Source organism: Hipposideros armiger, unplaced genomic scaffold, assembly GCF_001890085.2.
Source record: "Hipposideros armiger isolate ML-2016 unplaced genomic scaffold, ASM189008v1 scaffold_68, whole genome shotgun sequence".
NCBI lineage: Eukaryota > Metazoa > Chordata > Mammalia > Chiroptera > Hipposideridae > Hipposideros > Hipposideros armiger.
The window spans coordinates 2,280,008-2,290,681 of record NW_017731418.1 but is presented as its reverse complement, the minus strand read 5'-3'; positions in this window follow the sequence as shown (position 1 = coordinate 2,290,681).

Below are 10,674 nucleotides of genomic sequence, written 5' to 3'. Positions count from 1 at the left end.
CAAAGAAAACTTGCTAGAGAGTAGGACTGAGTCTAAACCTGTGTCCAGGTTTCAAAATTGCTCTGGACCCGTGGCCACTGATGCCTTACGTTTTCCCTATACTTGAATGGGGATGTTGACAGTAGTTCTTCTACACCTGCCCTACTGTTGTATGCTGCCTGTACACTCATCTCTTTAGTTTATAGATGTACAGGTCAAGAGGAATGGTACTTAAGGAGATGGACTAAAAAGGAAAAAGAAGCTGTAACCCAAGGAGCTTCATCCACGCTTGGACATGAGTTAAATAATGAGATTCTGGACTTACAACTGATGCAGTTACGGGTCGAAACTTCGTGTGTCTTGGGAGAGAGGTGATTCCTTTTGAGTGTGCCATGGGTATTGTGGCCAGAGGCTATGGCCACTGTCACACATTATACTTTTCGAAGATGACTGTACTAATTTCTTCCATCCCAGAAACTCCTCTGAATTGTAACCTTGGTATTCCTCCCATCAGCAGGTGGAGTCTGGACAAATTTTTGACTCGCTCATGAACAGAAAAAAAATGTGGTGGAAATGAAGTTAAATGACTTGCAAGGATAGATCCTTAAAAGGCAATGTGGTTTCCACCATGTTCACTAGAATAGTCATCCATGCAACTCCCCAGCACCAAGTAGGGAATCATCACCCTGGGGCTGCCATGTTGTGAGGAAGAAAGCCACATGGAGGGACCACGTATCAACACTTTTGTCAACAGTCTCAGAGCCCTACCAGACCAGGTGTCAGGCATGCAAAAAAATGAACCTTCAGTTACTTCCAGCCCCAGCCACTGAGTCACTGTCTGCCTTTGAGTCTCTCCATCCAGACCCCATGCCTCATGGAGGAGGGCAAGCTAGTCCTACTGTGCCCTTTCTGAATTTGTGAACATAGCATTCATGAACACAATGACAGGTCTTACACCACTAAGTTTGGGATGGTGTGTCATGCAGCAATCGTAACTGGAGCCCTGGACCGCATTTCGTTTTCACACTTGTAAGTTGAAAAAATTTTATCTGTATTACTTCCCAAATCTTTTTTCAGATACAAAGATTTGAAAATCGGATCTTATTGCTTTGTGGCTTAAAAGCCTTTGGGTCAGACTGCTGTCTGTTTTATTTTTTTAAGGTCATGTGGCCACCCAGCTAGACAGTATATTTCCCAGGATCCTTTGCAATGGTATGTGACCATTTTACTGAGTTCTCACTAAGGGAATATGAGTGGAAGGGACACATGCCACTTCTCTCTCCGTTGCTTAAAAGGAAATTGCTGACCCTGGACTCTTTTCCCTGCCCAGGAGCTGGAACACACTTGGGCCAGCAACTCAGCTTCCAACTTGCACTTGATATCAGTGTCCTAGGTGAAGGAAGAACCACAACATGTAAAGAGCCTAGGGCTCTGAATGGCCTTGGGAGCAGGGCTGCCCTGTCAGCCTGTCATGTGAAGGAAAAATTAAATTCTTTCTTTTTCAAGCCACTGGATCTCTGTAACTGAAGCTTCATTTTAAGCCTAATACACACTCCAAAGGCTCCTAGGGCTTGTGTGACAAGTTCCAGCTTCCTTCACATGGCTAAGGCTCTGGTCCTCCCTCCAGTCTGACCTCCTGTCATTTGTCTTCTACTTTCTATGCTCAGATTAAGCTGGTCTTCATGAAGTTCTTTTGTTTTCATTCTGTTTTCTCTGCCTGGGTGGCACTCCTCAGCCCATCCTTTTGCCCAGCTAAGTTTTACATGTATTTCAGGTCTTACTTTAAATGACACTTAACTTAGATTTCCTATTATATGCTTTCATAGCATCCTTTTGTTTTTCTTTCATAGCACTTATCACCTCGCTAATTATCATTTGTATAGCTTTGATTCTACTTCGTCCCTATCCTGTAGACATCATGGGGACAAGGACCATGTCCTTTTTGTCTCTTGCTTTATTCCCAGTACCTAAACAGTACCTGGAACATAGTAGGTATTTAAACAGAATTTGTTGAATGTTATTGAGTGAACTTGCAAGATAGCTGACCAAGCTTTGCAGTTTAGGCTTGTGGCTGTAGATGTAAGCAAAAGATGAACTTGCCCATACGGTATCAACTTACAACCTTGGCTTCATAGTTATTATGCTCACAAATCAGCTGAGCTCACTCCACCAAGCTGTGGTCCTCCTGAGTTTGCTCCTTATAGGCCATCTTGATATCATCAGGGACACTTCTGATAATAGAATCTCTCTCTTTAAAAAATTGGTTTATGGATGAAAAGGTCCCAAGTATATAGGATGCTGAGTTTAGCAGAATTTGTATGTAAATTGGTATTTTGCTGGTGATCAATCTTGTGCTAAAAATGGAAAATCAATATAAAAAAAAGAGAGAATCTAAGGGGAAAAATAAGTTGTAGACATTTTTGGTCCAATAAGTTTCCAAGTCCGAGGACACTGCATCTGAGACCAAGGTTACTGTCTGTTTCAAAGGAGTGTGCAAGAAAACCAGATAACCACCTCACATACACAGACTATAGCTGAAGCTTCTCGTGAGAGAAAAGTTCCCAAGGCAAGGCTTCCCACAGCACTTCCTGGAAAAGGCCTTTGCAGTGTCTCCTTGAGACGAAGAAAGGAGTCACCATACATGAGAAACAGGTCCAGTATCTCTCAGGCTACAGAGTTCACTGAACTGCTGAAGGGATAAGAGCTGATCTCATGTGTCAGGCAGCAACTGCAGAAACAGCAGTGAGCTTATTGACATTGAAATAGCATGCAAAAAAATAAAAATGAGCAACAAACACCTCATCTCAGTGCCTTCAGTTAGATATCAAAATAGATTGACACAATAGAAAGGGATGGATTGCATGAGGGCGGGGCAAATGTTGCTGAGTAGCACCAATTCAAACCACTTCTGATTGAAGCAGGGGAGAGGGATGCCTTGGGAATGGTTAAGCATTCAATGGGAAGCTAGTGGACACAGATAATTTATAGAGATGCCTAGTTAACTTTGTTATGCAGAGATGCAGGAGGTCTCATTGAAAAGAAAATAGCTGTTATGGGTTGACTTGTGTTCCCCTCCCACCAAATTCATATGTTGAAATCCTAATAGTCCCCAGTACCTCAGAATGTGACTTTATTTGGAAATAGGATCATTGCAGATGTAATTAGTTAAGATGAGGTCATACTGGAGTACAGTGGGCCCCTAATCCAATATGACTGGTATCCTTATGAAAAGGAAAAACGTGGATAGAGACTGTTCATAGAAGGAAGACAATGTGAAGAGACACCGGGAGAAAATGGCCATCTACAAGCCTCCTAGACAAGGCTGGAACAGATCCTTTCCTCACAGCCCTCAGAAGGAGCCAACACAGCCAATTTTGGTTTTACACTTCTGGCCTCCAGAGCAATGAAACAGTACATTGCTGTTGTTTAAACCACCCAGCCTGTGGTCCTTGTTACAGCAGCCCTAGCCAGCTGACACAGTAGCAGAGCACAATAGCAGAGTGCATGGATCTCAGAGACTGTTCAGTCCTGGTCCACACCTTGCTAGCTACGTGACCTTGGTCAAGTCCTTGAAAAACTCTTTAAAATTCTCAGCTTCCTTTTCTCTCAAATACAGATGATCAGGAGTGATACTCAAAATACTTAACAGCCCATAATGTGCACTTAAGAAGGTGCTGAACCCACAAGTGGCCACGGGAGAGTGACTCTGGGTGCATTCGTCCCTTGAAGACTCATGCCAGTCTGGGAGGGCTAGATAAGGCACCAAGCATTTACTTGCTGAGGTGCCAGCAACACCTGCACCAGGGCCCTGTCTGCTCCTTGAGGCCAAGAAGGCACAGGGGGATGGGAGCCATGGTGGAGGAACTACTCAGGGCTATCAGGCTAATGGGGGTTCAATGGCAGTGCCCACCTGGTTCTCTCCTGGGCTGTCTGGGTGGGGGAGAGGTATGAGGTAAGGAGATCATTTAAGGGGAATTGAGCTGCTGTTACTTACTAGCCTGTATGGAAATATTTTAATACTTCAACAACCAGCAGGGCCGTCCTGACTTTTACCTGCTGAATATCAGGCCTGGGATAATTACAGGTAATTACTGGGTTGTTGGAAAAGTCATGATGTATTTTTCCTATGTTTTTCATCGCAAAAATGCATCATGACTTTTCTGACAACCTGATATATAGTTTTGTGAAGATTGGATGAGATGACACATGTCAAGTGCTTAGCAAAGTGCCTGGCATATGGCAAGTGCTTAATGATTGATAGTTTACGTTATTATTGAGAAGAATGGTATTTAAATAGAGGTCAACAAACATTTATTAAACACCTACTATGTGCCAGGCACTGGGCCGGACACTAGGAACATAGAGATGAATATGGCATAACCGCCGCCCTCAAGGAGTCTATTTTTAGTAGAGCTCAGACTCCCTTTTCTACTTCCCTGCTTTTCATAATGAAGGGAGACAGAGGGGCTTTCAGTATTCCAGTACCTGTCATTGTTGGCTCTACCTTCCTATTCACACAAAATGTCCTCATACTTTACTTATTTGAGTTTTTCTTCAGGGACTCACCTATGTCGTGGTTTGGCTTAAGTGATCCCTGAACTGGTAGGTTATAAAACAAACAAACAAACAAACAAATTTGTATTGAGGCCTGAATGCAATTGATTTTGATTCAACGGAGATAAAAAATGCCAGGCTTGGTGAATATCTGCCCAGTATTCTTTTTCCAAACAGGGCACGCAAGGCTAATTTGTGATAAAAATCAGAATTGCTGTTATGGCAGCTTGTTTCCAAAGGTAACAGCCATTACATTGTTCCTTCCTGTATGGACACGGTTCCACTCTGTCCCCATCTAGAGGGGGCGTTTATTCTTCCACACTTTTCAACCTGGGCTGATTTGTGAGGCACTTTGACCGAAAAGATATGGTGGAAGTTACTCTATGCTTATTCCAGGCCTATCCCAGGCCTACTCTATGCCTATTTCATAGCAACTTCCACCTTCCCGTGGTCTGAATGTTTCTGTCCCCTCAAAATTCATATGTTGAGATTCTAACCCCAGCTCATGGTATTAGAAGGTGGGGCCTTTGGGAGGTGATTAGGTCATGAATGCTCTGCCCTCATGACTTGAATTTAGTTCTTGTCAAAGAGACTCCAGGAAGCTAGTTCACCCCCTACGCCATGTGGGAACACAGTGAAAAGATGGCCTTCTAGCAAGTAGGTTCTCACCAGACACTGAATCTGCCTGTATCATGATTTTGGACTTCCCAGCCTCTAGAACTGTGAGAAATAAATTTTTGTTGATTTTAAACTACCCAGTTTATGGTATTTTGTTATAGTAGCCTGAATGAACTGAGATACACTTCCACTGCCTTGAAATACTTTCTCTTGGGAAAATCACTCTGGGAACCCAGCTGCCATGTTGTGGGGAGCCCAACATGAAGACACATGAGTAGGTGCTCCAGTTGACAGCTTCAGCTGAGTCCCCAGCACTGATGACTTGCCACGTGAGTGAGCCATCTTGGACATCCAGCCAAGCCTTCAGAGGACCCCAGGCCCAGCCTCTATCTGACTTTCACCAGGGAGGCTCCACATGAGAACCACCAGCTGAGGCCAGTCAACCCATAAAACCACAAGAGACAATGATAAATTGATATTTAAGCCCCTGGTTTGGGGGTGGTTTATTGAATAGCAATAAATAATCGGAATTTTGCTCTTCATGAAACTCAAATACTGTCAACTTGTGGGCATTACGAAGCAGCTAGGGCATGGGAATCTGAACTTCTAGGCCAGCGGTTCTCAACCTTCCTAATGCCGCGACCCCTTAATACAGTTCTTCATGTTGTGGTGACCCCCAACCATAAAATTATTTTCATTGCTACTCTATAACTGTAATTTTGCTACTGTTATGAATCGTAATATAAATATCTTTTTGTTTTCAGATGGTCTTAGGCGACCCCTGTGAAAGGGTCGTTTGACCCCCAAAGGGGTCACGACCCACAGGTTGAGAACCGCTGTTCTAGGCTCTCACCATAGCTCTGTCCCTAACAAGTTCTGTGACCTTTATCACTCTGGGCATCTATTTCTTCTCTTGTACAAAAAAAGGATCCAGATCACCACGATTCTGCATACTTCTAATACTCTATGACGCTGTAATCTTTCTGGGTGATATGAACAGCACCTTTACTAACCTTTTGTATAGAGTTCCACCCGAAGGTAAAATTCTGCTTTCGTTTCGTAGAGTCACAGACATTCAAGGTCATCCAGCACAATCTGTTCATTGTATAGATGAGGTTAAGTCACAGAGAGGTGAAGGTGCCCCAACTGCCATACTCACTGCTCTGACCCACTGCTCCCGTTCCAAAGTTTTTATCCAATGACTTCACCTTGGAAAGGGGTCATCACTTCCCCTTTTTCAAATGTTCTGGGATTTGGTGAATAAACTTGCCAATGCGTGCTTTCTGTGTCTTTGAAGTCGTCTTCTGCCCTGCCCAGCTTTCCACAGGGATCTGGTTTTTCTTTGTGTGTGTGTGTGTGTGTGTGTGTGTGTGTGTGTGTGTGTGTGTGTGTGTGTTTTGTTTTTCCCAAAGTTTTTTTCTTTTACTTTTTTATTATGATAAAATATATACAACATAAAACTTGCCATTTTGACCACTTTTTAGTGTACCAATGGGATCTAGTTTTTAGGATTCATTCCCGGTTCCTGAAGAAGCTGATGTGTGACACATTACAGCTGAAGAGGCCCGCTCTAGAACATTCTCCACTTTTCTGCGGTGTTCAGCTGCTTGAGAAATGTGGGTAATAGACGAAGAGCCTCGAGGACGCAGGACCGGGTCTTAGCCTGGTCGTAATCCCCATGGCCTTGCTCAGCATATAGGACAAGCTCAAGAAATGTTTGTTAAGTGTATAAATCACCCTGTAGGTTAAAAGAGATCCTCCTCTGACTTTCTCATATCACCTTAAGATTATTTTTCCTGTGTCATGGGAAGAAACAGTGTTAATAAATAGCAACCACGGTGTCACATGTGGGCATATATGTGACTCTTTCCCCAAAGGTAAGCCACTCGGTGCAATAGCAGGGACATGATAAGATAGTAAATACCCTTGTTGACAGTTTCTCTTTAGAAATCATGTTGACTTGCATGCTGTGTTTCTGTTAGAGAACAAAGAGAAATTTGCCCTTTGGTGACTGAATGAGGTCAAAGCATTACAATCCGTGTCACTGAGGGCTAACAATTCTGCCCCACGGATGTAATAAAAATGAGCAGATCACTGCCATCCTTTGAAACATTTGCTCAAACATGCCCACAGGCCAGATCTATGGGCTGCAGCCAAACACCTCTTGTCTGCCCTGAGACCAGGTGAACCCCAGCAGCCCAGGCCCCGCAATTGCTTGGACATTGAAAGGAATTGCAGCTGTGGTAGAAAGCAAGAATATTTGTCTCTAACAGGAGTGCAGGGGCTGTAAAACCCTTTGGCCTGGCTTTGTCTCTGGTGTCTTGAACCTCCTGTTTTACTGCAATTACAAGTTGCAGCATAAGGTTTGGCCCAGAGAGGCTACTCCCAAACTGCAGAAGGCTCTCTTTGCTGTTGGGGTCACAGCCAGGCTGGAGAGGCTGCTACCAACTGGGAGAGGCGCATCATTAGATAAATGTCATGACCGGGTATGAGGGGGGAAGATAAAAATCAACGTCCAGTGTGGTGAAGGACAGCCTAATGGACGATAAATATTTTACCAGCTTTGGCCATTTATATGGAATGCCACCTTTTCACCCTCTCTAGCAAATTGTTTTCTTTATTTTTTTTCCTCCCCAAGCCCCATTATTCTTTCGTAGTGCAGAAGGAAAAACAACATTTCTGTTATTTGCCTAACGTATCCAGTGCACATCATACGTCCTAGATAATGCTAATTCTCTTCTTTTTTTTTCTCCCCTGCCCATCTCTACTGGATAAAAATGGTCCCCCCATCCTAAGACAAAAATCAGACAGGAGGACAATGTAGGTGATTCTATTTTAGACAGTCATCAGACTTTTTTCCTTTTTAATAAGCTTTCCAGAGCAACAGGGTCAGTCCCTCTCTTGGCCTGCAGGAGAGGCCAGTGGCCCCCAAGTCAGACGCTTCTATTTTTGGCTCCCCAAGTCCAGAGAGTGGTAACCTTGCCTAGCTGAGGGCCATGCAGCCGACCCGCCAGCATTTTGGGCTTGCAGCCTCTCTACACTTCCATTTCCATAAATTTACATCAAATTTGTGCTGAATCATATCCTCCCCCCCTTGCAGAAGAAATGAAATACATTATCAATAAGTACACAAATTTGAATAATCTGAGAGGCGAGTGACTTTCCCTGTCTCTTTTTCATTTAACTCCTTCCTTGGGCTACGAATCACTCTACTTCCTCCACCAGCCCAGCTTGTCGGTGGGTCTTCCCACCCACCCCTGCGCCCAGGGTTTCCCACTTTCCTCCCCTGGTTCTTGATCTCCCGGCCTCTCACCAGGAGCCCCAGACCCTGACTCTCCCTCTGCCTCTCCTTTCCTATCCGGCTCCTCCAGCAGATGTCCCTTCCTGCTGACAGCTCAGTCCCCCGTCCTGAAACTCTTCCATCAGCAGGAGGAGCTGCCCCTCTGCCTCCCTTCATCCCGACTCCCTGCCCCGCAATGCCCCAGCCAATCACACCCACGCCAGTGCCCCCTCAGGATGGCAATCGCAGGGCCTGTGCCCACCAGGCTCTCATCAGGCCCACTCAGTCATTTTGAGCACCTCCGTGGAGGTTCAGCGGGGAGTGGAACTTCCTTCTACCCCCTGCTGCCTGACTGATTGGCAGCCAGCAGGGCTGGGGGGAGCAGCGGGCAACTGATTGTTTGCTGCTGGGCAGGGAGGGCTTAGTGGAGGCAGAGAGAGGGCCCAGAAGCTCTGGAGGCTAAAAGACAGAGGATGCTCTGAGTCAGGAACCTGGCCAGGATCCCCTGCCTGTCTGTCTGGTGTCTGGCTGCCAGCCCTGATAGAAAAATGGATGAGGCCCTTTGCAGAGTGTCCCCAGGTAGAGGGAAGAGAGGGAGGTTTATCTTTTACAGAATTGAGGCCAGTGGCCCAGGGGACCGCAGGTCTCAGGGCTTTGCAGGAGGCCTGACTGCAGTGCACACTGGGACCTGCGGTCCTCTGCCCCTGGGTGAAGTCAAGAACAAAGGAAGGCATTTAGCAACCAGCCCATAGGGGATCCTAGCAGGCCTGTCAAAATGGCCCCCCTTTGACAAGAGCAAGAATTAGGGACCTCAGCTCACATAGAGCTAATTTAAAAATATATTTACCTACCACTATAAGCCACAGTCATTATGAATCATTTTCTTTCCAGGCTCATCAGACTGGGGTTCTTAATTCAGGCAGGAGAAAAGTGACTGGGGAAAGGAGTAGACATGAATAGTGCCCCAGTTGTGTAGTTCAAAGAAAAAAATCTCTCCTGGAGATTTGCTTCATTTCCTTTAATGAGAACTCTGACATTTTTGCTTGGGCAGCCAGAATTTACCTGAAAACACTGTTGGGAGAAGCTGTATCAAATGCTTTTAAGGGTTTTCCCCGTCTGTCTGGGTTTGCTGGGACTTGGCCGGAGTCATCCTGCAAGTCAGTAGAAAACCTGTAACAAGAGGCTCAGGTTTCTAACAAGTTCAAGTCTTCCTTGCTGTCCCAGCCTCTCCAGAGATTTTGTTTTGTTTTCCACAGTATCTGTTGGTTCGATTTCTTAGATTAAGCTGTTTTGGAGTTTCCACATCTAAAACCCTCTCCAACTTTGGAAAATGAAAAACATCATTTGGAAGCATCTAAGCACTTTCTATTAACACTATATGTGCATATAAGTAAATAAATAAATAAAACTGGCCCTGGGGCTATGAATATATATGGAAAAATTGGGTCTCTAGAGGTTTTTCAGAGAGCTAAGGGGATAACAGAGGCTCAGCCCAACATGTCAATACTTAGTGGCAAATTTAAGACAAGGGCACCTGGTTTTAAACTGGTCCTATGCAAACAGATGGTCAGATGGAACATTTAATGTGCTGCTTTCCTCAGAGGTCAGGATAGTTGGTCAGCAGTTTTATTATTATTATTTTATTTTATTTATTTATTTTTTTGAAAAAGTTAACCATGATATAATTAGCTTTGTTTTTTGTCAGCCTGGACTGCTGTTGATGAGGTATCTAGAAGCCTTCTGGTATAGGTGCCTAAAAGCTTAAACGCCATTTAATTATTATTATTACTCAATGTCAGCCTACATAAATGAAAAGAGATAAAAAAGAATCGCTCGCAGCAACATTGCTTTGCTTTGTGATTTCATCACATCTCACAAGCGAGGCAGGTTCGAGCTGGCATGTGAGGCATGAAACCTCTGAGGAGAACCCAGGCAACTGGAGATGCTGTTTCAATTGAGTTGGACGTTTCTCCACACGCTGGGGAGGGGAGAGGCTTGCTACTCTTTGATTCACTTCACTCCCAATTTTATTTTTAAATACCTTAATTACTGGCTGACTTACTTCAAAGAAGGAAAGCACATAAGAGAAATGGCGTCACACAGAGAGTTGTCTTAAAGGTACATGGCTTCTAACGTAAGATCCCTCGGCTCCCAACAGCTTGCTGATGGTCTAGTGAAAGCTCCCAAGGAGCAGCAGTACTGTAAGCCTTAGCTAAACATGGTGACTGGAAGGGGCAGGATGC